Source organism: Spodoptera frugiperda, chromosome 31, assembly GCF_023101765.2.
Source record: "Spodoptera frugiperda isolate SF20-4 chromosome 31, AGI-APGP_CSIRO_Sfru_2.0, whole genome shotgun sequence".
Classification (NCBI taxonomy): Eukaryota; Metazoa; Arthropoda; class Insecta; order Lepidoptera; family Noctuidae; genus Spodoptera; species Spodoptera frugiperda.
Window position 1 is genome coordinate 12587872 of NC_064242.1, and position 23041 is coordinate 12610912.

Below are 23041 nucleotides of genomic sequence, written 5' to 3' on the forward strand. Positions count from 1 at the left end.
GAATAGCTAGATATACACTACTTTACTAATAAACAGTGTATAAGCCTTGAGTAACTATTCAATTGTTATAACACTGACCGCTGGTAACATTTTGAGAAGTGTTCCGAAACCTTAAAACGTTGAAAACACCACACATTTCTATTTCAATTTTTCCTTCATATTTACATGATTTTATTTACCAGTGACTGGAAAACAAGAAACGAACAATTTCTGTTTATTACAAAATATTTTCAGTATATATACATGTAGATATTTAAATTATTTTATTTAATATTTTCCAATCAGTAAAATGTCATCTATAATTAAGAATATGTTTTGAACGCGCTTTGAAACGTCAAATGTCATTTTCCGCAAGAAATGTAAAAAGATAAATACAAACCCAGGTCGTGTGGTTTTTTGTATTTATATTTCATATGCATTCATTTTATTATTGATAACAATGGGAAATGGAGTCGTTTTTGTATCGTAGCAAAGAAGAGGAAGCGGGCTACTTATTGGAATCCCTTGTGATTGAATTTAAAGTAAGTATTATTTACCAAATTCTGCTCCAGTTAATTCTCAAAACTGTATATATTTTTTAATTACTTACTACCTATTTGTTTCAGCATAACGATGAGCAGATGATAAGAAATCAAGTTCTCAATGAGAACTGTCGTAAAGGCTGGAAATGAGGTAAAAATGAAACACATGCTAGAAGCCCATGAGTGGACACGAGCTGAACAAGAGCTTCGTCTAAGAAATTTAAAATAACAAAATATATAAATAAAATACATTCTCAGTATAAACTTGTTATTTTATTTTATGGAAATGTTTGTGAAAACTGTGTTCTTATAAACATATTGCCTTGCAATTTGTCCAGTGATATTGTATGCTGGCTGTCTCTGTTGTTGATGAAATGGTGGCTGATTACCAGTTTCAAACATTTAAAGAATTTACAGTACAGCAAGAGGAAGTAAGTGTTTGATTTTTGACTCTTGCCTAACATACATGGCTGCGTCGTCTTGTAGTTCTTACTGCGCCCATACCTTGAGAGCTACATAAACTTGAAGCTCTACAGAGAAGCCGCCAACGTTCTTTGTTTCTTCTCGGATCAAATCCACCACTTCTCTGGCATATCTCTTAGTAAACCTGTATTTATCTTTACATTCATCTTCTTCAAAAGAAAAGATATCAAATACGTGTTTTATAAGGTTTTCTCTTTCTTGGTCGTTCCTCATCGTCCAAGTCGAGAATATTAAAATGACGCAGATAATCAAAATAATGCAAATATTCCATAATAACCACTGAATGAAAGAAAATACGTCACGAGATGAGACGTGACAATCAGAAATTTATAGGTTATTCACACGTTAAACAAGCTGATACGACTGAATAAGGATTGTGTAAAATGACATACACTTATACAACTGTTATAACGGGTGTATAAGATGACAATCCCTATTCATTGTTTATTAGTAATGAAAAGTTATAACGCGTGTATACAGCGTGTATAAATGTTTATTAGTAAGACCGCTAATGTATTTAGAAGAATAACTCTAGATGATTTGGATACCTTAAAACTTATAATATATTTTGAACACCCACATAATAGGTCCTATCATATAAGTAAAGATAAGTTACTGATTGACTAACAGATAAAAAAATGAAAGTTTTTGACTTACTTCCATTTACCTATTAGTTTCAAAAAGGCACTCATCTTAAAGGCACACAGATGTAGAAACACTTAACCCAGAAGTGACGTCAAGTGCCGTAACAGCCAAAACAAACACGTTCTGCCCAGCGTACGACGTGGAATTTAATCTGGTCTTAACAGCTCTAGTACTCATCATCTATGCTCTTAATGAATTTCTAGTGCATTCGCAGCTAGATGTCTAACGCAGCTGGAAGTGGCAGTTACTGAAATATGCAATAGGTACGTCTTGATGGCTGTGTGTTGCTGTTTATATGCAACTAATGAAACTGGGTAAACTTAGAGGAAGGTGCAATATGTGTGTGGGAGTTATAGTTGTAAATTAATCTTGTGTCTGTCTGCAGATGTTGTTTTATTGAAATAAGGGTGCGTGTGGAATTGTACTTTTTTCATTTTGTTGGTTAACTGAATGAAATGAGTAAATAGATAAGATAAGAGTTACTAAGTATTTATTACTTATTATCTAGGATCTAGCAAAGTGTCGGTTTTATCAAATTGGCCCATATTTTACAAACTGCATTGCGTGATATCATTTAGCGCCTGTTTCACTACATTCATATAAACTTATCCGATAAACTTATGTGACAGACAGTTCATACAAATTATGTTCTCAAAAAATATATTTGGGGTCGCTCTACGACTATCCAGACATTGTGAAACAGGCCCAGTTTTATAAAAATTATAGTCTGGTATGAAAATTCAAGTATGTAGATCCAAAATAACATCAACTTCAAACGAATATCTACATCCCGAATTATGCACAGCCCTCCATCCCCTAAATTCCAAGGCCAATCTAATACAAACGCCAGTAATTTTGATTTGATTCCGTCTACACCACAACTATGGGAACTCACCCCTGTGCTGAACAAACATATAATCTATAGCAAACACGTTCAGTACTACGCGTGATGTTTTTGAATAGCCCACAGCACATCAAGGTACCCTTAATTCATCAATCGATTTTCAACCCTACCATTTTGAGAATAGAGTACAAAGTAATCTATAGCAAACACGTTCAGTACTATGCGTGATGTTTTTGAATAACCCACAGCACATCAAGCTATCTTTAATCCATCAATCGATTTTCAACCCTACCATTTTGAGAATAGAGTACAAAGTAATCTATAGCAAACACGTTCAGTACTACGCGTGATGTTTTTGAAAGCATTTATAACACACAGCACATCAAGTTACCCTTAATTCATCAATCGATTTTCAACCCTACTATTTTGAGAATAGAGTAGAAAGTCTATTATCAAAATTTCTGCGTGCGATGGTTCACGCTCGGCTTGTTTCCACGCTAACATACATTGATTCAGTGTGTCGCAAGCCCGTAGCCTCGCGTGGTTTGTCCCGTTCACTATCCGTGCATGACTTCTGTATCACGAATTTATTTGGTGACTGCAACCGGTTACGTTTGGTTTTCGATTTCGAACAATGCTTTGTGGTTACACATCATGCTATGCAAAACCAGTGTAAGCTGGCCGTGGAATGTGCGGAAGGATTGTATAGAGCGGGGTCATGATAAACTGGTTATGTGTAGGTTGATGTGTTGTTGTGTCGCTTGTTACCGTTTTTCCTGGCTATGCCAGTACAGTTCGCTGCGCACTGCGCTTACCATATTGTTCAATTTCGTGTAGTTTCGTTTGATGTCTAGACGCTGCATGCTCGAATTATTGTGGTAGGCACTTTGTACTTTTTTATTTTTAATGTTAGTTGGCGACATATTATTTATCGTGCTTATGATTTTGATGTTGAAGTGTTTACTATGACTGTAGTTACAGAAATACACAATACTTAATTAACTTAATTATGTAGCTGTTCATAATTTATGTGATAATCCAAATAAAAATTTTACTCGAGTTCTGTCTGAGTTTGTTCCGGCATTTCTCTTCAAAGTAGTTCATTAGGAAATGCCGACCTCATCTTTATTATGTTAACAATTTTTTAGTTTAAAAGTTGTAGCATAATTATACAAAAACAAATTAATTGTTTCATTGTCTAGATAATATACCTCTTAAGTCGTATATGTACATTAGACTAAAGACCTACTCAACGAGTAATCATTAAAAAAAATCCAGAATAATATTCCAAGAAAAGTTTCATTCAACTATAAAATTTCAATGAAACAATAAAATTCTAAAGAAAATTCTGCTCTCATTTAGTTCTAAGCTGATAATATTAGCATTGAATAAAAGGCTATTGGTTAGGATCGCCCACGTGGCACGTGGTGGCGTATTGTCTTAGATAAAGTGCTCTCGAGGCTCCCTGTCGGTCCCCGTCTACGTCAAACTCATTAGTGTCCTCTCACTCTGGGAGACCTTCTGCAAATGTTCTCTTGAGAATATTGTGTGAAGATGAAGGACTAAGTGGACATTCCTTTATTTGAGAATAAGTTTATTAAGTTTTAGTTTTCATTTTGAGTGAAGATCGCTGTTTAATACATCTTTTGAATGTAGCATATTAAATGCGATAAAGATTGGTAACATGGTAAGTGAGAGTTTTATAAGAATAAACTTGATAGCAATTATTGGGTTCTATACTATGGTTGACTGTACGGTTGGTGGTGTGGCTGGGCAACGGGCTGCCGCCCAACGTGTAGCGGGTTCGATTCTCGAACGGAGCAACTCTTCGTGTGATATTCAAATTGTTGTTTCGGTTCTAGGTGCCATGTATATGTGAGCTTTTATGTTTGTAAACGCACCCACGACACAGGAGAAAATCTTAATGTAGGGCATCGTTATAAAAAATAAATAAAAAAATCTAAAGAGAAATATACATAACATAGGTACACACTACATAGCATAAGAACTTACCTACTCAACACGAAGAGATTTCAAAATTAAAACCAACACCATTTCGCACTAAGATATAAAACGCTCATCACACCAAGAAACGCCATCTGCCCCATCTACAACTGCGCTCACTTCAACAACAGTCTCGAGAGACAATTCCATTGTAGCTACATCTTTGTATATTTCCATATAATTTGTCGTAGCAACTCGGCTAATGTATCCGGTGAAGTATTGCGGGTTGATGTTTATCTCGACGTTGCTGTTAGCTGGGAGGACATCTGATGCATCACTCAGAACGGGAGTGGTACTGGGAACGGGGGGAAAATGTTACTGAGTTGTTGTTAAATGAGTATTGTTTAAATAGTGAATAGGAAAGGTTTTTATGCTTTGGTAATAATTATGGGTACGGGTACAGAGTGGCCCTCTGGCTAGTCAACCTACTTATGTGTAGGCCTTAGTACGAGTTTGTTTTACGAATAAATCAATAAAGTGACCTGGGAGTCGATAGCAGTAATGTTACAGGAGGCCCAATTTTACGTTCCTTCCCGATCTTTTCAATCCTCGATTCCCTAACAACTCTTAAATATAACCTTACTCCTAAAAGGCCGGCAACGCACTTGTAACGCCTTTGGTGTTTCGGGTGTCCATGGGCGATGGCAATTGCTTACCATTAGGTGAACCGTCTGCTTATTTACCGGCAAGTTGTCCGCTGGTGAACGTAGAACTCCATCAATGACTTTCAGATCAGCAGAAGTGACTTGAATCCTATGGTTCACAGAAATTATGCTGTCACATGTTTTAACGTTGTCTTAGCTACCATAAAACCACCAGTAGTATTTCGGTGTAATATTGTGCTTGAAAAATTATTCGCCGTTTGTTTTGATGTCATTGTTACCACAAAATGAAAACATAACAATTTACATTTGGCGAAATGTGATTGTGCCATTATTGTGGTTGCCACATCACATCGGGACGAATTAACAAACCGCTGTCACTTACAATATAGAGTACAATAAATTCAAGTGTGGGAGAGCCATGCTTCGGCACTAATGGGCCGGCTCGACCGGAGTGATACCACGGTCCCACCGAATACCGACGTGAAACAACGCTTGCATTGTGTTTCGTTGTATGAGTGTGGTCACGAGAGGCCCAATTCCCGCCTTCCCCATCTTCCCAATATCCGATTCCCCAATAACGCCTCTAGTATTTTAAGTGTCCATGGGCCATTGGACGGCGACTATCAGGTGCTACGTCTGCTCGTTTAGTAGTGTTCCATAAAAAAAACTTACGCCCATTTTTCAATCACTTCAGTACGTTTATTTTTCTAATTATGATTGGTTCAATTCACCAGCGAATCGTTGTTCACCAGCGTGTGGTTTTATTTTATTGTAAATTCTAACATGATTGCCTATAAAAATACCAATTTTATTTTTCTTGTTTCAGAAATATTGCCGGTCGCACTAAGATTGGGTGAGTTCACATTATTTTATTGTTGTACCTATGTAACGTATGATACTGTAGGTATTATATTATATTTTTTTACCTTAGGTTGAAAAATTACGCTTTTCGTAATGTTTTTCGACTATGTACTTTTACTGTATCTTTGTTTTACAATGTTTATCATCGAATTTTTTCCACTATTTTTAATAATCGATTTTTAAATTATAAACAACGTTTTTGTCAGCCTTTTTAATTTTTTAATGACTCAAAACATAACATATTAATAGAAGCCAGCCAACATTTGTGCAAAAATATATACAAAGTTCTTAATCGACGTGTAAAAAGCCGATTTCCGCAAAGGGTGACACATTAGCTAGGGGTGGCCGCCGCCGGAGGGGGACGGGGTACGGGGAGGCAATCAGGAAGTTGGATGAAATTACATATCAGCGAACGCTATGAATGTTATTTTCTGCGATATTTCAAAGCATGTTTTTATTTAGCGTTCGTTTTTGATGTTTTAAAATCAATCGCAGAGGCAGTATAGAGATGAAATCTGGATCTACGTTTATTAAATATTCGATTCTCTAGATACAATACTGCCTGTTATTTGTCGTACTACTTATTGTCTGTGTTTAATAAGCGTTAGTTTAAAATATTACGTATGTTACGTCATTTTTAAATGAATAATGGAGAACCAAATATTTATAGATATCAATCATTCAAACTAAAGTAATAATAGGTTTCCTATTTTTCATACCAGATTTAGTATGTTTTTCTTTTCTTTTTTGACTATTTTTATGTATTTGTTTTTAAAATTTTGTAAGTAAATATAGATTTACATAGTATAAAGATTAACTACCGCTTTGGAAAAACTATGTAATGATCGTTACTTAGATAAGATTTTATGAATTAAATAAAATTAAGTCAAAATAAATCATCCAAAACCGACCACATCACACAATAATCATCACATTTCATTCCTAACCTCATATTATAACCTCTTCATATAGAAGAATGCGTATTACTTTTTGTCCGGTTCGCATAAATATCGGTCCGAGGAAATTCCCGGGAGCGGTTTCCAAAGGGCCGTTGACACGGTTTTAATTTACTAAAGGAAGTACTGGACACCCTGTTTTTATGGGATTGCTTGTAAAATGTCGCTGAGTATAAAGTCGTTTTCTTTTGCGAAGGAAAGTGCGGCTGAGATCCGTTTCTGTAACGGGATGAACTTTTATTTTTTTCATTCTCCTTTGTGATGTTATATTTATTGTTTCTCTTTTGTTGTTATACTTGGTATTTTGGAGCCATCTTTCTGGGCGGCGAGCGTCGTAAATGTGTAATGATTAAATTTTTTTGAATGCTCATAAAATGTAGGCTAATGGATAAAATTTTTAATATACTTAAAGTAGAAGTGGTTATTAATTCGGGGTAGCTAGGCAATTGGCTGCTACGCTTGTAGCGGGTTCGATTCCCGCACGGAGCAACTCTTTGTGTGATCCACAAATTGTTGTTTCAGGTCTGGGTGTCCACACACATGTATGTGAACTTATAATATTATGTTAGTCAACGTACCCACGACACGGGAGAAAATTCAAGTGTGAGACAAAGTTTTTTAAAAAGAAAAAGAATTGAGATTCATTTCTTGAAAGTACGAGTAATTGTTTAAAATCAATAGGTACCTCTGTACCTAATTAGAATCAAAGTCACATGTATTTTTCTTCAGCAGCCTCTTCCGATAGACAACTATGTACACAATCATTAAAAATACCCTCATCGTTCTATCATGTATGTATGTATATAAGTATATGTTTACCATCCAAGTTACTCATATATTTCTCTCATATAATGTTCTTACCTAACGTTAGATGAAACGAAAGAAAACAACGCAAGTCTTTGCATCTTCATAATATTTGTGAAACGTTCATTTTGTTTGCGAAACCCACTTTGTACGAGAATTATTATGTTGGACACAAACTTGACATATTTGCCAAAGGTATTTGATCAAACGGATCGTCAAACATACGAAAATCACTCGGCAAATAAGAGAAATTATTTTCGAAAAAGAATTCTAATTCAACAAAGGTAAGGGTAAATAAAAGCGCGTACAATTTCCATGGACGCGGGTCCGGAATTCTCGATGTATGGTCAATGTTAATTTTTAGGAGAGTTTAGATTCAAATTCACATCAAGCTATACTTACCTAACCAGTTTAACATGACCCCGCTCTGTATAATCTTTCCACAAAGTCGAGGATCAGTTTATACTGGTATTTTCAGGTTGATGTGCACCAACAGAAAGAAACCACAAAGAGATGTGCTACAAACAAGAAAATATTTAACTGTGAAACATTAAGGGCTTTATTATCTTCCGTATCCTTATTTGAGACTCATAACTGAGACAATTTGCCGACCATTTTCCTAAATAAACGTGCATCAGTAGTTTTATGTTGCAATAGTTACTTAAAGTTTATTGCTCGTTCTTCAATTTGGTACGAGCCACTAGCTTCACTGTACGACGGCAAACAGACATACTTGTCTTACATTGTTGATCTTTCAAAGTGCCTTACTAGTCTCATTGGGATTAATGTTCTGTTTTTATTTATTTCATGTTGCATCATCCTTCTACTTCTTCTTCTAAGGGTGTTTTTCCACCAGAGATGTGCTATGTAGGTATGCTACGAAGATGCTATAGCTAAGCTGTGAAACTATGTGACCGTTGTCACTATTACTAAGCTAAGTAGCTGTGGGAGTATGATATGTGGAAAGTTATAGTATGATAGTAGAGAAGACATCCATAGCAACGCAGCTTTATTTATAAAAAAAAACAGCTTAGCTGAGTCCATTTCCAGCAGTGCAAACCTATGTGTAGCAATGAATATAATAATTGGTGAATGCCAAACCCATCTACAGCAACGTAGCATGGCACATCTTTCGTGGAAAAGCAGCCTAAGATTATGATTTAAATCATACACCAGTACCTACTTCTAATTGATTAAAATAATCAAATGACAGTGAAAGTAGTTTCACTCAAGAAAATGATTTCACCATGTGAACATATCGTAGTATGAATACTATTGCTTTCAAGCAGACCTTGCCAAATGCGCAGCGACGCAGTACCTAAGTTAAAAATAAATACCTACCAATTATTAATATTGTACTTCAATATGTAGAAAGTTTCGTAGTCTGCAAAGTACCATAAAAGAACGCGAAAACGCTTCCGATATCGAAAAGTAATATAATGCATGTAAAATTGAGGCGTTATGTTACATTTTACACGTTGGACGATTGCCAGGCCCGCCATTTTTATCAACTGCCAATATTTTCATTCGACGCCGGTCGGTGTACGCGCCAAAATTTTTATTATAAATCTACGAAGATTTTAATATTTATTTCGTGCAATATGAGTGTTTTTTGGTTTTGAATTGTTAATGATTTATTGCCCGACGAGTTGCGGCTACAGAGGAGTTATGAAATATTGTTTAATTGCTTTTTTTCTGAGTAATTGCTTTGTAGGTGGAAGCGCGCCTACTACGAGATTTTGTGTTGATATTTGAGTCAGAAAAAGTTGCTTTTTGATTACGTATCAAAGTCATAAAGGTCATAATTATACTAATTACACACCTACATAGTTATAAAAAAATACTGCCGGAAGTATGATTGGGCTTCCGTGGGAAAGTTAAGTTAATCTTTTAAGCGCCCTATTATTAGAACTTATAACGGGATATTTACCATGTTTATTCATTTTATCGAGTTTCCGATATTTCGGCACTGTTGCAAGCGCCAATAAACGAACGATGATGAATAAACATGGTAAATATCCCGTTATAAGTTCTAATAATAGTGTTAGTGACCATGTCAGTTTAAAAACTTTTTAAGCGCCCTGTTAAATATGATTTACAGTGCTTCTAGCGCGCGGCTACAAATATTATGTCTACACTAAATAAGGAGAAACAATCGTGTGAATAGAACGAAACAATCATGAAAGTTCTCTGTCACAGCAATACAACACGAGTTGTAGGGACACGGAAATATGTGTCGCTTATAATTAAGATACAGGCAGTTAAAGGGTTTTAAGCAAATATTTAGACGTATTTATTATCATACCTATCGATTCTACTTATTTTATAACGTACAATGTCCCAAAAATATCTAAATAGTGTCCAGAGCAAGACAATTTACACATAAAAACTGCACAGGTCATATATTGACGGAAACTCTTAACACCGCGATGTAGAAAATGACATCACGACACAACGCCATCTGTTATTTAATATCGGTACTAAACTATTAAAATTTTTTACTTTTAATAAGTAATGTAAACAGAATAGATAAATAGTAAGCAATAAAATACTTTAAAACAACTAAAGAAAGGGTCTACAATCACTTAGATAATACTCTTAAACAATTCATAAAGTAACAGGTGCGGGTGTTCAGGTAGCAAATGATATCGTTCTCAAGCTGTTACTGCAGAATGTGTTATTACAACGACACTACAATTCCGAAGACATTTGTTACATTCTTTGCTGAATACTTTAGTCTATTACTTTATTCAACTCCTTATGTAGTTTTCAAAAATCTGTTTTAAATTTTGTTTATATTTTTGCTTGGGTTTAGGTATTTTGTTGAGTTGTTTATTGTTTTGATCGTGGTCTCTGTAGTACTCTTAATCAATCTTAATTAAATAAATCGGTTACTACCGTACTCAGAGTTATTTAAGGACTCTTAGTAATTGTTTTCGGAACAAAATCGTTGCTAAGGAATAGTTTAAGTATTTAATCATTAAATCATTAATTTTATGTAAGTAAAGGAGCTGACGGATTACCTCATAGTAAGCAATGGCCACCGCCCATGTACACCTGAAACACCAGAGGGGTTACGAGTGCGTTGCCGGCTTTTGGGGTTAGAAATTTGAGTGTTGTTGGGGAATCAAGAACGAGGAAGATTGGGAAGGCGGTAATCGGGCCTTCAGTAACCTCACTCACACTACAAAAGCATTCACGTCGGTTTCCTGGTATCACTCCGGTCGAGCCAGACCATTCGCGCCGAAGCATGAGCAATGCCCACTTTATTTAGTTAGGCTTTTGACACAAAATTAATACTAAGTTGAACTAAATGTCATAGTCAGTTTACCAAACAAACCTTTGGGTGATGTAAGAGAAGGAAAAGTCTTATGTAATAAATAGAAGTACAGCCTAGACACATACCCTTGACATTACACCACGTAGACTCCACTATAACCTAACACGACTAAGGTCATTTTAAGGCAGTACATTATCCCTATTATGCGAAGTGTCACCGACAGTGACCGTGGCATGCTTGGGCGCGGTCCAACACCATGTTCGCACAATTATGTGCATAAGTTACCTAAGCCATTATGTGGTCCCATTGCGAACTGATGGACAGGTTCAAACGTGGCTGTGACGTCATTATTGTGACGCGGTGCACCTGCATGTTTCTGGTTATTGATTGGATAGTTTTCTATGGTTTTGCACGTTGTTTGATAAATTAGTGATGCCATTATTACTATTTGAGAGTTGTAGTAATAAACTTAGACAAAAAAATTGCAACAATTATAGGCTGTTGATTATGATTGATGAAGCTTTTTCTAATGGATATCCTTATGGATTCTGGGCTTTTTTAATGGGGGAAAATCATCCAATTACTTCTTCCGCCTTGGGCGAGGTGAGAGGGAGTGTCAGACTCTTACTGACTAAAAACTACTCCTACTCCTGTTTCTCGAGCTGGAGCCCAGGTAACCCGCCAGGTTTTCCGCAACTCGACGTAGCATACTTACTGTAGCATGTAAAAATTAGCCAACTTCAAAAAGTGATCTCTGCATTGCAGATCCACTATCTCTGATTTAGTTGCGTTTTTTACTCAGCAGTGACCTTCATAAAGCAATATCTGTGCCAAATTTTGTTGGGAGCCTCTTGAAACAGGTCAAGAGCACACCACCCGAATAGTTTCAAATTTTACTTAACTCAGCCATATTAGGTAAGTGTTAGTTTATTTAATTAATGGTAAGTATATTATGTGCCGAGCTATTAATAATATTAATTAGTAAATAGACTAGGAAGAAATCGTTTTTTTTATATTTGATGGGTCAACGTTTGGCCGCTATTTCGTCTGATGGTAAGTGATGATACGGCCTACAATACTATATCATGCTCTATTATTGCGAAATTTAAAATAATACGTAATTATACAATACCAGATAGGCCAGTTGGAAGCAAACTGCATCCAACGGATCCCTGTGCCCTTATCAGTTCGTCCGTCGTCGTTCCAACCGGCCTATCTGGATGTCATTGGGGGAGGCCTATGTTCAGCAGTGGAGGTCTTATGGCTGATATGATGATGATGGTGATTATACGATACCTACTATTTAAACCGAAATAAAATTTGAGAATAGATGCACAAACAACATACGACCACTTCACCAAGTACCTACAACAGTTTTTCAATTGGACAAAGAGAAAAACAAAAAAGAAAGAACTTATCACATAAATGTCTTTCAACGTAACTCAGCCAGTCATCGAACCGAAAACAGCTCGCATTTATGGAGAGAATAACTTCAATCAGAGGAGTGCTATGTTATGTCGGGGCACTCCCATACCCTCCCTAACCTTTAGTAACCCATAGTATGCACACGCACATCATGCTATACCCAAAACTGTATAACTGCAATAGATTTTGAGCTCTATATCTATCAATATAGTAAGGTACAAAATCGATTATAAGATTTGATCAGATACCATGCATGCTGATGGACTTGTCAAATCCTGCAGTAGATATTAAACTCTGTATCAAAATAATAAGATATAAAATAGATTATTAGATTTGCTAGTTTAGGATATTGAGCTGCCACTGTGACCTTGAAAAGTAAAACAAGTCGTCTTTTAGTTTGAACTTTTGATTGCTCGCCAAGTTCTTGTATGGGGTGTTAGTCTTATGAGTATTAGTTAATACAATTTTTATGATTAAGTAAATATTTAGTAGTTCGTTGTATCATCAACAGCCCGTGACAGTCCGCTGCTGCACTCCCGCGAGATGAATGGGAAGAATAGAGGTAGAGTAATGTCAAAATTAAATGTGTTCAGATACCGCATTCGGTCCCAATGAACCAACCAATCAGAGCGCCGAACACGGTCTCGTTTCGATCTGGTTGAACGTAAATTTAACTCGTAAAATGCCCTCAGTTTAGAATAAGATATTTTTTCTTGTAAATAAACATCAATGAATTCTTGAAATAACGTATGTACATACCAATTAGCGGACATCAAGTACCTAAGTCGTCTAGACTAGACAAAGTTGAATTAGATATTTTATGCTTTATATTTAATTTCGTTTCGAGTGTACCAAGGTTCTTATGTCAAGTACTATCTAAAAACCAGAATTTGTAATCTAAATGATATCTCAATGTCCAAATCAGGTTTTGATAACGAAACCTCGTATTTGACAGTCACATTTCGGCATTTTCTGATGGAATAAGGCGCCAACGAGTCATTATTACGTAACGTAGTGTAGCTCTCCAGCTAGATGGAGTGACGATATCCACAAATTGGCTGGCAGTGGTTAGATGTGTAGAGCTGAAGTTTGAGCTCAGTGGCGTACCATTGGAGAGGCCTATGTCCAGCATTAGACAAGAACAGGCTTATAATGGATCATTCTGGCCTTTCAAAAAGAGTACGCCCATTCCTGGAGATTTAAAGATCGTATCGGCTCAAGAATACCGCAGGCGATATGACTATTCATTCTACAGGTTTGCTGTGCAAGGCAAAGATGTGAACTGCCAACCATTTTATACACGAGGTTACATAGTTCAAGAGTTCAGAAGTGGACTCTCATGGACTGTTTCTGATTCCAATTGTATATAAATAAAGAGGATTGTACCTCATATTTCCTTTCATACAGTAATGACTATATACGGTAACGATGATCCATGTGGACTGTGGTTGGAGTTTATCGGGAATTTAAAGCCCATTAAGCCCGCTGATTGGTTTTTAATTAAGTTGTAAGTAACGTGTTTTTGTTAATGTTCCAATAAAAACGTTTGAGTTTTTTTTTTGAGTGGAAAATATAGACTTCATTACGCTGTGTAATTAAGTATAATTAATGTTTTATTGCTTTTTGGTTTAGATTTATTAGTGTTTTTTTTTAAAGTACTTTGATCTGTACGTGTTTAAACAAATATTAGGTATATTTATTTACCGTTATCGATAAGTTATGTTAACTTAACAAACGAATCCTCTAATATAACATCGGGCCTTTCATTTACAAGAGTTGAACTCAGTTTGACCATTCTATACAAAGTAAATAACAATTAGGTAATTATTATGTTATCGGCTTACTCATATAACTGTTTGATGAGGAACTCGACTAGTTTCAAGCCATGCTAAAGGCTCATATTCATGTGCAGCATTCCGTGACACACAACGCGGCGATTGTCGCGCTGCTACTGGCGACTCGAGTTTCTGACTGAGTAAGCCGATAACATAATACTTAATTTAGTATGTCTCACGAAAGATATAATAAAATTATATAGATAACAATTTTCTTAAAATACGATCCTCTACCAACGGCCCCATTCATATTCGCCTTGTATATTTCTTTCGTAAATCTGTGTAAATTATTAATTTAAATTAGTAATTAAAAGTACCTTTAACCGACGAGCATGCATGGAAAGTAAGAGTCGTAGCAAGTGGCGGTCCATTGACTCTGCCTAACCCCTTGGGAGACAGGGGTGAAGTTATGTATGTACGTTAAAATACGGTCTATCGTGGAATATAACAACACACCAAACTAAACATGAACTAACTACATATACAACGTAATATAGGAAATGTGACCAGCAAAAAACCTACTACAGCATATAAATAAGCAGCTTATCTTTTGGCAGCAGTCGTCAGCGGCACCGAAACGAAACAGGTCACACAATAGCGATCATAAGCAGTCAACTGAAACCAGTTACTGGGTTACTCTAGTTTAGGCACTACCATGTCAAGCAATCCCTTTGTCATTTTAAGCAATTTTCAACCTAAATAATAATTAAATAATAAGGTTGATAATTCAACGCAATCAAAGATACAGTCATAGGAGATCTTAGATAAATTATTATTCAGGATTTTGTAATTTTTGTGTATTCTTTGTCAGTAAACACGAAGTCTGAAGTGAGGGAGCCTATTGACTTTATACCAGACACAATTCCGTGATAATACTGAGAAATTTCCGAAAAACCGAAAGAACGCCAGTAATAGCCCAAAAAGACTGGGAATCGAATATATATTTTATAATACCTACAATATGATCACCGGTGAAAGCTAGTTATCTTATGCACCTATTCCTACACATTCCTAGATCAAAAGGCGTATACTGTATCAAAATCTTACTTAGAAAATAACAAATTATTTAGTTGTCTATTCACAGCATTTACAGTATATTGAACCCGTCCCAATGGGTTGGCATAACCGATAGCGGTGGTACAGGAAAACATAAATGGTACATTTTATCTTTATGGGACGTTTTATCTAATAGAAAGGTTTCAGTATACGTTCACAAACCACCCATATAATGTGTAGCTTGTGAACTTTCCGAGTCATATTTATTTTTATATGAAATAAGGATGTTCATAATTATATCTGTGATTATATACTGTATAAAGTGTTGTATAAAAAACTATTTCGTTGGTCCACTGCCGATATGCTATGCTATACTGCTTTTATTTTATTTTTATTTAAACTTATAAATGCGAATGTTTGTGAGATTGTGTGTTTACCTGTTCATCGTGTAAATCACTTCAAAATGGCTGAATGGATCAGGATGAAATTTGGCACAGGGGTAGGTTAACCCATTTTTAAATTTTTGTGTTATAAGACTAGGTGTGAATACCTATTACTATTACTATTTTATTAGCCTATTACAATTTACTAGGCACAATTCCAGACTAGGTGCTACTACGCTGATATCTGTAATTTATGCCTATGTTAGTGTTAGTAAGGAAAAAAATAGGAACTTATTTCAATGTATTTTTTATTGACTACCTTAAATGCGATAACAATCACTGTAATTAGTTTTGTATATCAACAACAAAGTGTAGTCATGTAGGCATTTTGTTAACAAGCAAAGTTTGTCTATACGATCTAAGTTTCATTCAATTTTTGCTCGTTGGTAACTTTCGTCACTTTGTCATTAAGTGACGCGCCGCTGTCCAAGTTTTGAGACAGTCCCATATACTTACTCCTAGTTTTTTGTCGCCGAAAACTTTCCTCTGTCCCAGACTTTCGTTTCAGATTTCCTTTTCCGTTTAAAAGAATATGCGGAAAAGATTTATAGGTACATAAAATATAGACTTTAGACTTCTTTTTTGAAAAATAGTACCTAAAAAAATAGACATTTTTTTTTACTAAATTGTGGCGACACATGACAAGTGACAGAAGTTGCACATATTATACTATCGATGAGCAAATCAACGGATGAAGTCATAAAATCCTATATCGCACATATGAAGTTTACATGCAAACTAACATAGACAGAAAATCCCAACGAATAAATAGTTAGGCAGAAAACTCGTCAACGGCACTGGTATGATTACCTCGCCTGGTCGGAGGATCCTTCTTTTCTTAGGGAACTGTTCCCTAAAAAACATTTATTAATCGGACCAGAAACTAAATTTTGATTACATTGAAAGTCTTATAAAATTATACCCCATGAACAAAACAGATATAAAAAGTACATAATTATTAAAAAATATACCCTAATCAAGTTAGAATAAAGTCCAAAACACTAACAAAAGCCTTAAATCAATAGCTTAAACTCACAAAAATACGCTACCCGGTTTATGCGCCATACATCATTCAGTTCAAAGCAATAAAGTCAGATAATCCATATAAAACAATAGAGGATTAAGTTGAAATTGCTCTGTAGTGAACCGTTAACGGATTGATAGTGTAGTAACCGCGAGATACGAAGCTATTTATATCCTTCAACCGACTTTTACTATCGCAGTAGAATTTCTTTAAGATAACTTGAATCAATTTTCTTAGAACTTTTTAGTTTACTCTATTCTATTCTTTTGCTTAAAAAACTAAGAACATTGGTCAACATCAAGATTTACTTTGGCGCATTTATAAATTTACATGAACACATGACACACAGACCCAGACCAATAAGACGTGGCCATTGCTGACAAAAGGCCTCACACACAGAGAAGGTTTGAGCATTAATCCACACTTAGCAATCAGCAATTATAAGCCCAGGTTTCCTCACGATGATTTCCTTCACCGTTAGTCAGTGGTGTCTAAACAATTTTAGAAAATACATACAACTCGGTGAAAGTTACATTCGTACTTCGCCATTTGTAGGTTTCAAACCCAGCCTCATGAAAAGCGGGTGCTTTAAACCTCCGAGTCACCACAGACAACACAAGTAAATATTATCAATTGAATTGGAGCCTACATATCGACACTGGATAAAATAATGTCAAACAAAAAGATAACAATACTTACTAACAAACTTATCCCCTTCCAAAAAATATACCAAAAGGCTATTATTACGATCCCCTAACTAGTAACTACAGTTGTATCATTATACGACTATTATATCGTTATATACCTCCCGTCCTATTAACAGAGATAAGCCGTCACATGTCACGGAAACCCCGACTCTATTACTGTGGCCATATGGAACGGACACGCGGGACTGAAGCCGGAAAATGGCTTATACACACTTTGTATATTATATGAATTGTGCATGTATTTATACAATGCCTATACTCTTATGAAGTGGTATAGAATGAAATGTATTTTTAGGGTCAGTAAGGTGTGTGTGGTTGATTTAAATAACTTTTAGAGTAAAGACTGGCATTTTTACATATATTAGTTACAGCTGCTACCTCGTTGTAAGTGTGTGAAAGTGCGATTGCTGGGTCAGGGGTTCAATTCCCGAGACGAAAAAGGCAAAGTAATATTTTGCATTTTTTTAGTTTTCGAAAAATATTCAGTAGCTTCACAGAGTCTGGAATTGTGCCCAGTATGCAGCAATAGGCTTACTTCCTATTATAGCATTATTACGTGCCGTAATGTGTACCTTCCCCTTCGGGGATAAAAGGTGTGACGACACATAAGTTACATAATTCTTAATTTCTAGACATAATCCCAGCTATAACTTTAGACTCAATACGAAAATATCGATACTACCAGCGTACACATTAAACCAGTAAGTCGCATTTACGGATAACTCGACCAAGGAAACAGGAAAAATCCCTAAACCCACATTTAGAGGTTGTAAGGCGAAGTATTAAATAATATTCTTTTCTCTTTTAAACTTTTTTTATTGGTCCTAACTTTTGATCTTTAGAAGTTAATCCTGAATCATTTCGATCGGTACTTGTACTATGGTAGCTCGAAGGAGGTTGAATAACTTTGAATTTATAACTCATTATCATCTCAAAGTTTAGCTTTTGTTTTGGTTGATTAATGTACAATGGACGCTTCCTTGTTTTAATTTTGATGTTAGTCTTGATTGTTAGTTTAAAGAGGGTCTTAGGTGTGTGTATTTGATTGTTAGGAATGGGGCAGTGTTTTCTGTAACATAGTTCTTTTTCCTTTTTAAAAAAAAAACGTTGCCCCACTTTAGGATCTCCTATGTGCGTGTGCGATTTACAAACATATTAATTTACATACACATTACACCCAGACCTGAAATAATCATTTGTGAATAACACAAAATGTTTCTTCGTGAGGGAAACGAATCCACTACACGTTGTGCGGCAGCGGGTTGCCTAGCCGTCGCATCAACCGTGCAGTCAAAGTGTAAAGATCAAAAAAAAAATGATATCGATGTAAAAGAATAAAATCTACAGCATCATTATATATACAATCTTATCTAATCTTTATATATACTTTACTATATATACTTTACTTACTCCTACAATCCGAATAATGTGAAACATGAAAGGCTTGCGAACTCAGTCCCCCATTAAGTTGGGAGCAGACTGAATTACTCAACCGAATTCAGCTAACGACGTGTCACTGGTTCGGTCACAATTTTTCATGATACAATCTGACTGACTAATTAAATTACTTATATGATAAGCGTTGCGTGGCTTATTTTAGTCAAAATTGTCTTCTATGTTGTGTGGGAGTTTAGAATTGTATTAATTGAATACTGTAGTAATAATTTTGAGGTAACTTGAACTCGTCTCATGTCGTCACGCGTTTTATCTCCGAAGGGATAGGCAGAGGCGAATATAATGGCACGTAATGCAACTGTACAATGTACATACACTTTTCATCATTCGTGTTATAAGTCCATATAACACAAATGGCGTGTATAGAATAGAGGCAATACCAATGGGGTACGAGAAAATTCATTACGGCGATATTGATTTTTGACATAGTAGTTATTTATACTATATAAGTAAGTAAAAAGATTGTTATAACAATATTATAGTTAAGTATTCTTGGTTAATCCAATAAAAGTTAGTCCTTTATGTTATATGTTATATGTGATCTCATTAAAAGAAAAAAGGTTTATGTAACTTTCAATTCGAAGGATCGAAATTAATACAATCTACACAACTTTTCCACCACTTCTTACACACACATGAAACTAAAAATACACCAACATTAAATACAATTTTCCCTTTAAAAATACTATCGTATAACAATAGCATAGCAAGACAAAAAGCGTTTAATTATGTAAGAGTTAGCGTGCAGACTGCATCGATCCATTCCTTCATAATTCATGGCTGGGTTTCCCATTGACTCACTCCATGGTGGCCATGAAAATATAGCTTGAATATTATGTTAGAAATTCGCGATGGTGTTTATTGGTTTGTTAAGTAAATTAGGAATTTAGTTTTGATTAAAATTGGGATGAATTATTTTACTAGGACTAGAAAACCCTTGTGTGTGTTGTAGCTACCGAATAAGGGACTACATATTAAAGGTCGAGTAACAGTGCTCTTTGATAAACCTGATCCTATTAAATTAGATGCAGGGCCATACGGGTATTGTTGTTATTCCACCAAACGAAACGTTTTGTTTCTAGTTTCCTTGTAGGAACCGCTAAGGAATGAAACTTTTTCCCGTAGTCAGTGTTTCCTGCAAAATACAACTTCGGTGTCTTCAAGTCTCGACTGCACAGGTTGCTCAAAGGTAGGCGTGCTCCATTGTCGGCCATCACCGCTTACCACCCGACGAGATGGTGGCCAAACGCAAGCCTATTAAGTATAAAAAAATTACAATCTCCAACCGTTATGCTAAGAGTACAGATTACGGAAAATTCCCCTAAAACCGACCTCAAAAAAAGAAAGTTGTCAGTTTGACCTGTATTTATGTATGTTTGAACGTGATTATCTCGCGTTTGGCTGAATTTGATTTTGATGCGGTTTTTAGCTTATTATTTTTCAGTCTTAGAAGAAGGTTTTAAGTTTATTATACATGACTTAAAAAAATTAAGGTTCACTCATCAATTTCAGAAAGCGGTTCCTTATTTGAAAAAAATATGTATTTATACAGGAGGCTCATGATCCAGCAGTGAAAATTTAGCATTACCATTATTTGAAGCATTTTATTCATACCTCCACTCTTCTTTCCATAAATATTTTAAACCTTCTCATAATCTTATTACGATCGCATCAAGTACTAAATAACGCAGTCAAATTTTTCATAGCTAACTAAACTGCTCAAATAGAAGAAGGCTTGTTATAAAAAAATCCTTCCACATTTTATGGACACCCCAAAATACAGGGTGTATTGATAAAGCCCGTACAGTAACGAATGGTACAATCACGACAAAAACATGTTTCCTTATCTTGTTCAATGGTACAAGTGAATGCATAAGTTTTTCACATCATTCACCCTCTATAAAGTAAAGCAATTTGTAATATGAACTTAATATTAATTGCATAAAGTTTATTTTCAAATGACACTAATAGTGAAATTATAATATCCAGAATAATGTTTCTCGATAGTAATTTAATTTTAATTGGATCTTATACAACGTTAATAGGACTGAAAATGGAATAACATTTGCATAATTAAGATATCTTTTTGTAAAATAATAATATTATATTCGACGTAATGTGTAATTTCGTTGTATCTGTAATTTTGATGAAACCAAATATGTTTTAAGTGTATTGTTATTATAATACCTACTTATTCTACTCTATTTCGTGCCGGGAAAATTCAATTCAGCTTACCTAGAATTTGTTAATTCAGTTTATATTATAAATGTAGTTAGCTAAGGCGAATATTTAAGTGAATAAGAATAAGATTATAGTAAAAACTAAACGAGAGTACTTTAGTAAGTAAAAAATTACACATTTTGGACCTACCAGTGGACCGCATAAGAAAATTCAATTTCGAAATTAACTAAAAACAATAGTTTACTCGCGTAAATATTCTGAGAAAAGCTCTACTAGTTTCGAGTCACAGAAGGACTCTTCATTATGAGTGGCTTGCGCGGAAGCGGCGACGTCACGCAGAATATTTAGGTACGTGAGCAAACTGTTGTTTTAGTTAAGTCAGAGTATCTCACGATGATTATTGTAAAAATAGAGTTTGTTAAAGTTTAACTTTAATAATATACAAAGAATAAGTAAGACACCCACATCTGTAATTTTAATCATCAAACACCAATTCTTGAATCAAAATCTCTCCCTAGCAAAATTAAATATAAAGGTACTTTTAAAACACGCATCTTTTCATTTCATTCACAAAAAAGGTATGTTGTAATTTGGCACGTCAGGCGGCCATGATGAATGAGTGACGTCACAACATGGCCGATGAAACTGGATGAAAATGAAGGAATAAAAAATTTATGAGCACATCGAACACTTTTGCGTTCGACTGTATGTGGGTTTTAGGATTTTAGAATTGCTATGCTCTGCGATATTTGGTAAAATATGAATGTATGATGAAATTGCAGGTAACGGGAATGATTGGATTCAGAAGTGTTAAGGCAATTAAAAATATAGTGAAATAAAGTCGGTTAGCTATGAAAACTTTCGTATTTGGTTTTGGGTTTTGAAAAATATCTGTTAATTAGGTATTGGTATTATTTTTGCCATTCCAATTTAAAAGCATAATTTATGTTTAGTTAAAGAAAACAACGTTAGAACTCTATACCAGGATTAACTATCGCATTGAAGGTTTTGCCATAGTTTTAGAATAAAATGTCTAAAAAATTAATACTTACATAATACCACTTATCCTTTAAACCAAAACTACTTTGAAAACCAACTTCAAACCAATAAGACTAATCTATTTACATGACAAATTGGCAATTTTCTTTAAAATATTTCTAATCTTTATCCCCCTAAGCGAATTCTCAATATTGTTACACAACTTAAGTATAGGTACATTTTATCCCCAAACGTATACTTAATAAAAAAAAATCAAAATTGATTTCTTTTTACTTATGATTGGAGGGAAATTACTTCGGGGTCTATTAAAATCCTTTTTATTTAAACACTCGCGGCTTAAAAGGTTTTTTCTGCCCTTTCTGTATTTTTGGACAAATTGATCCATTATTTTATGGATTTCGATTGTAAAGTCCACAATTACTTATGACCTTAAAAAAGTCTCGTTAGTAACTACTTTATAATAAAAGTTTAACAATGAATTCGAAAGAGTAGTAGATATGTCATTTAAGATTAAAGTGTTTTTCAAAATTTATAAATGATCTAGCTAAAATCATTTTATAACCCTTTAAAACTACATGAAACGTAACATCCTCTTGTCTCTTCCTTACAAAATCGTCAAAATAATCACGCAAACATATTTCAACAGAGGTATAAAAGCGAAAAATGTAGTACCATGGACTACCAGTGTCGTTATTAGCAGTAAATTCCCCATTAAGCGTCCTAGAAGACCCCCAAATAACCAACATCGGGGTTGGTAATTCGAAAACGAAAACTAACTTGGAGAAAATTGCAAGCGAACTGGTAATGCACTAAAGTACCCCATTTGTACTCTGAACAAACTCCCCTGAACAACCCTCCTGCTATTGCCAATTTTCCCCTAGACTCTCCACCGATTAGGGTACGGACACAATCTACTACTGCAGTTCAGTGTTGCAATATTTTTTGGCACATTTGCTCGTGATTTTTGTTAAAA

At 35.0% G+C, this 23041-nt stretch overlaps 1 protein-coding gene across 4 annotated transcripts in view; it reads left to right on the forward strand.

Annotated features, from left to right (window-relative positions):
- Positions 1–23041, forward strand: part of LOC118276239 (uncharacterized) — a 276416-nt gene that overhangs the window by 190578 nt on the left and 62797 nt on the right. For all 4 annotated transcript variants that reach the window (XM_050707423.1, XM_050707422.1, XM_050707420.1 and 1 more), the window contains one exon: positions 5929–5955. The gene's annotated coding sequence lies outside the window, so the exon portion shown is untranslated. The remainder of the gene's footprint in view (positions 1–5928; positions 5956–23041) is intronic.